Raw genomic sequence first — 6,358 nt, 5'->3', positions numbered from 1 at the left:
ATTGCACCAACAACATGGCCGAGTACGAGGCGTGCATTTTAGGTTTGAGATTAGCTGTAGACATGGGTGTCCAGGACGTCTTGGTCTTGGGAGACTCGGACCTTCTGGTGCACCAGATTCAAGGAGAATGGGAAACACGGGATTTGAAGCTCATACCGTATCGATAATGTTTGCATGATCTTTGTCAACGGTTTCGATCAGTGGAGTTCAGGCATATTCCAAGGATCCATAATGAGGTTGCCAATGCTTTGGCCACCTTGGCGTCAATGTTGCACCATCCGGACAAAGCTTATGTCGACCCTCTGCATATTCAAGTTCGCGATCAGCATGCCAATTGTAATGTGGTTGAGGAAGTACTAGACGGTGAACCATGGTTCCATGACATCAGGGAGTACATCAGAATGTGGGTATATCTGATACAAGCCACAGGCAATCAAAAGAGGAAAATTCGGCATTTGGCTAGTGGATTTTTCTTGAGCGGAGGGATCTTGTACAAAAGAACTCCAGATCTTGGGCTGTTGAGATGTATCGACGCAAAGCAAGCCACGACTATCATGACCGAAGTACATTCCGGAGTTTGCGTGCCTCATATGAGTGGGTATGTTCTGGAAAAGAAAATTCTTCGAGCAGGTTATTATTGGCTCACCATGGAGCGAGATTGTATCAGTTTTGTGCGCAAGTGTCATCAATGCCAAGTACGCGGAGATTTGATTCATTCTCCGCCATCCGAATTGCACACGATGTCCACACCATGGCCCTTCGTTGCTTGGGGTATGGATGTCATTGGACCAATTGAGCCAGCAACATCCAATGGGCACGGGTTCATTCTAGTGGCCATTGATTATTTCACTAAGTGGGTTGAAGCTAAAACTTTCAAGTCTGTGACCAAGAAAGCAGTGGTCGATTTTGTTCACTCAAATATCATTTGTCGGTTCGGGATCCCAAAGGTGATCATCACAGATTATGGTGCTAATCTCAATAGTCATCTGATGAAAAAGGTATATCAACAATTTAAGATTACGCATCGCAACTCCACCCCATACCGCCCCAAGGCGAATGGAGCAGTCGAGGCAGCCAACAAGAACATAAAGAAGATACTTCGGAAAATGGTGCAAGGTTCCAGACAATGGCATGAAAAGTTGCCATTTGCGTTATTGGGTTATCGCACTACTGTTCGTACTTCAGTAGGTGCAACTCCTTATTTGTTGGTATATGGTACTAAAACAGTGATACCCGCGGAAGTTGAAATCCCATCCCTCCGGATTGTTGCTGAAGCCGAAATTGATGATGATGAGTGGTTCAAAACCCGTCTGGAGCAATTGAGTTTGATTGATGAGAAAAGATTGGCGGTAGTGTGTCATGGCCAGTTGTATCAAAAGAGAATGGAAAGAGCGTACAACAAAAAGGTGTGTCCTTGGAAGTTTGAAGTGGATCAGCAAGTATTGAAACGCATCCTTCCACATCAGGCCAAAGCAAAAGGCAAGTTCGCCCCAAATTGGCAAGGGCCGTTCATTGTAACGAGAGTGTTGTCCAATGGTACATTGTATTTAACAGATATAGAAGGCAAATGTGTAGACATGACTATCAATTCTGATGCAGTCAAAAGATATTATGTATGATTTATTTGGTTTAAATTGTGTTTGTTTGTACTTGGCATGTTTTAAAGATTGAAATGACGAAGGCATTTTGTTCTGCTATCTAAACACTTTACCCTTTGTTACCCCTTTGAGCCTTATTTATTTCCTTTCATACCCCTGTTTTGGAATCAATAGCGAAATTCAGTAAAGAAGTAAAGAAGAAAAGAGAAGAGAAAAGAAAAGGAAAGAATGGAAAAGAATGAAAAAAAAAAGATAAAAGAGAAAAGAAGGAAAAGAAAGAAAAAGAAAAAAAAGAAGTAAAAAAAAAAAAAGAAAAAAGGAAAGAAAGAGAGAAGTAACAACCACAAAGCAGTTCCTATGTCATGAACTACGTTCGACCTGATTCCTTTTAAGGATACGTAGGCAGCCTCACGGTTCGGTCCCATCAAAATAAAAATCCAAAAGTCCCCAAGCAAAGAAACTGGGGTAGGAAGTTGTGGTTGTTGTAAGAAATCTGATTCCAAGAGTTGTAATTTTGAACCCATTTGAGTTGTTTTGAGCCTTTGATATCCTTTCTTTCTAACCTTATCCAAAAGCCCACATTACGGTCCAAAGAAAGACCTTCCGATCAGTCTTCGAGAGATACCAAGTCAAGCAAGTAGAGGTGATTCATATCAGGGGCAACACTCCGGTTTAAGCAGGAAAAATAAAAAATGAGAGAGTCTTATTGGTGAAAACCCTTCAGGGCACCGCAGGCCGAATAAGGTCAGTGATTGGGCAAAGAAATTGGGTTATGAAGGTCCTGGGGCACAAAGTATGACAACCGAAAGGTGATCGGTTGAATAGATTGGGCTGATTAATCCGAAATGCATGTCATGATCATTGGTACCAGCTGCTCCACTCAGATAAGTCTCCTTTCTTTTTTTTCCCCTCACACAGTCATCTACTTTTGGATTTTCTTCATTATTCCTAACTCTCAAAGTCATTGCATTTCATTTCTTTCGGGTTTATTTCTCTAAGGCTTGTCCAATGTCAGCCTTGTCTAAGCAAGTAAGAAGGTTTCAAAGCTTACTACCAACTTCCTAATTGCACGAAGCAAAATGCGGCCAAAATGTATGAGAATAGCATGATGTAAAGTGGGAAATAAGGTGTCAGTGAAAGTACCATTGGTTGAATGGTTGGGTTCAGATAAAAGGGTCAGGAATGTGAAAACAACGATTTGGGTGCAGAACGCTTGGGTCATTCAGGGTCCTGCGTTTGAGAGTCGGTTAGAAAGCCAAACAATTCTTGGCCAGTTCAAGGCAGCCAGTCAAAGCAAAGCACATCAGCGGAAGGGCCACCCCCAGCAAGTATGCCGCAAGCTAACCACCACATTTTTAAACTGACAAGATTTTTCTTTGATTGAAATAGGGGAAGAAAATCTCATTTGTTTCTGAGAAACCCTCCGTAAGGAAAGCAAGTGCCAAACAGAATCGGCAGTAAGCTCCAGTACCCCCTTGGATAACAGGATTTAGTAAGTTTTGAGGCCCTCGCAAATGACAAAATCTGACGAGAGGTCTACTTTCGGGAAATGTAATTTGGCATTTAAGTTGTCACTTTCGAAATGGGGTTTGGTTTGAAATTTTCAGGATAAAGGAAGTTAATTTAGAATTTATTTTGATAACAAGAATTGATTAACACTCACAGATGTTCCCAATATCACACTGGGGCAGAAAATTTCTTTTGTTTTGTTTATTTTGATGAAATCAGGCACCCACCTGAAGAACAAAGGGAGACAGTGCAAGGAAAAGCAGTTTCGAAGGGAAGACAGTTCAGGTATTGGAAATCAGGCGCCCACTTGGAGAACAAAGGGAAAGCAGCAGATTCAGAAGAGTCAGTTCGAGTTGGAAATCAGGCACCCACCTGGAGAACAAAGGGGAAACAATGCAAGTTTTGGAAATCAGGCGCCCACTTGGAGCACAAAGGAAAAGCAGTTCAAGTTTTGGAAATCAGGCGCCCACCTGGAGAACAAAGGGAGAGCAGTTCAAGTTTTGGAAATCAGGCGCCCACCTGGAGAACAAGGGAGAGCAGTGCAAGTTTTGGAAATCAGGCGCCCACCTAGGGAACAAAGGGAGAGCAGTTCAAGTTTTGGAAATCAGGCGCCCACCTGGAGAATAAAGGGAGAGCAGTTCAAGTTTTGGAAATCAGGCACCCACCTGGAGAACAAAGGGAGAGCAGTGCAAGTTTTGGAAATCAGACGCCACCTGGAGAACAAAGGGAAAGCAGCAATGTTCAAAGGAGTTCAGCAATCAGGAGCCCACCTGGAGAACAAAGGGAAACAATTCAAGTTTCGAGGAAAAGCAGTGCAAGTGTTGGAAATCAGGTGCTCACCTGGAAAACAAAGGGAAAGCAGCAATGTTCAAAGAAAGACGATTCAAGTTCAGCAGTCAGGTGCCCGCCTGAAGAACAAAGGGAAAGCACCTCAGAATACAATTCAAGTCAGCAACAAAGGAAGCTCACCTAGAGAGTACAAGTCAACAGAGCCGCAAAAAACAAGTCAAGTTTGAGGAAGTATAGATAGGATTCTTGTAATTCATAGATCATAGTTTAGTCTAGCTTCTTTATTTGCTTGGTGTAATAGGNCCTCAGAATACAATCCAAGACAGCAACAAAGGAATCTCACCTGGAGAGTACAAGTCAACAGAGCAGCGGAACCTGCAAGATCAAGTTTGAAGAAGTGTAGATAGGATTCTTGTAATTCATAGATCATAGTTTAGTCTAGCTTCTTTTATTTTGTCCTGGTGTGATAAGGGGTTCAGCAAGCAGTAGCAGCAACAGCAACAGTGAAATCACAACTTCCTGCTAGTCCCAGCTACCGAAACTTTCCGAACTACACTGACCTGATTCCTTTATAGCCAAGGATATGTAGGCAACCTCGGAAGCAGGGTATGGTCAAATCTTTAAAAAATGCTTCCCACGGAGTATTCAAACGGGCAAACATCGCTCGTATCCGCTCATTTTATCTTTGCACGAAAACTCTTTGTGTTTCTGAGTAAAGAGGGGCAACTGTGAGCACATGATCTTCCTATATGAATTACTCCCATAAATTCAAGAAAATAAAATTTTCCCATCATTTGCAATTTCGTAGATTTTTGTAGCATTTTTGTTAATTGTTTGCATTTGTCTGTGCATGTTTATTTTATTTTAATCATGAAAAATACAAAAATACATTGCATTTAGATCTAGGATTTATTTTTACATTTTTTAGGTTAATTAGTAAATTAGTTGTTTCATAAAGATGAAAATCACAACAAAAAAAAAACTCATTTTGCATTTTTACTTTTTAATATTGAATTTTATAGTTTTTCTTTTAATTTAGGAATTATTTATTTTTGTGAATACTATGACTAGTAATTAGCTTAGTTTGGTAAATTAATTTAGTTTTAAGAGTTAGTTCAGGTTTTAAATTAATTTGGAAAAAAGAAAAAGAAAATTGGAGACTAAAAGAAAAAAGAAAAGAATAACAAAGGCTGATCTTGGGCCAATTCAGCCAGCCCACATGACTTTTTCCCGAAAAATGCTTCGAATCCAGGACCAAATCACGTCTTAACCCGGTCCAGTCTTCAGCTATGACCGAACGACGCCGTTTTGAGTTCATCTGGGTTAAGCAATCCTGGCCTTTCATCTCAGGGCATCCAACGACCCTAGATACTTTCCCCATTTTAATTAAATATATTCGAGCCTAGTACTATGCCCACTTCACTTCATCTTCTTCATTCCCATGAAGAACCCTAGCGCCGCCCTAGATCTCTCACCCTCTCCGGTGGCGGTGCCACCTCAAACCACTACCAAATTTACACCACAAAATCCTCATGACCTCTCCTTTCCCAACCTCCGACCAGTTTCCGTCGAATCCATTTAGAATGTCTCGAATCTTCAATCGAAACAATCCGGCCAAAACCTAAAAAACCAAAATCTTCCAAATTGTCAAGTTTCAATGAAAGATTGGAGACGAAATTGATTTTATTCGTGTGTTCTCAACGAGAACACACGATTAATGCGAATCTCGGCTAAAAATCGAAGGTTTTGAAGACCGTTTCAAAAGTCCACTGTCAACCCGCCTATTTCTGGGTATTTTTTTTTTGGCTATTTTGCTTTCTTTCATTTTTCGTTTTATTTTCATTCTCATCTTCTTCTTTTTTCTAAAATTTTTGGACCATTTCTCGATTTGTGCGTGTCATCCTTGCGCAGGGGCCATGCTAATCTTCTCTGTATCGTTCCAATTTTATCGGATGTCCCCGAAGGGACTTCTCATCTTCTTCTGTTTCTTTCCTTGTCTTTTTTTATTATTATTTTTCTATTTTTCGAATCATTTCTGCATGCATGTTAATTCTAGGTCATTCTTAGTCAGCATTTTTCTATAGTTTTGTTGTTTGATTTCGCCCTAGTTCCCTCATATTTTATTTTCTTTGGAATTCCTGGCTTCAGGAGTTCATGTGACTCCCATTGGCCCTTTCCTTGGCTTTTCTGTTGGTTTTTTGAAATGTTAATTGGGCTCTGTCGACAGAGGCCCAAAGAGGGGGGTCAGTCCGGGTTACAAACATAGGTTTTGGTTTGATTTGTTGGGTCAACTTGACCCCTATCTGGTTCGAGGGTAAATAGTAGAAGCCTAAAGGTTAGTTTGGAGAATTTAATTAGGAGAATCTTTTAAAAACTGAATGGGGAAAGTTCCAGGAAAAGAGGGGTTTGGGTCAGTTCAGAAATCGATTTTAAAATTTAGGGTTTAACTTGAAAGAATGAAA

Source organism: Nicotiana attenuata, chromosome 1 (genome assembly GCF_001879085.1).
Source record: "Nicotiana attenuata strain UT chromosome 1, NIATTr2, whole genome shotgun sequence".
Lineage (NCBI taxonomy): Eukaryota > Viridiplantae > Streptophyta > Magnoliopsida > Solanales > Solanaceae > Nicotiana > Nicotiana attenuata.
Note: the sequence above shows the minus strand (reverse complement) of the source record.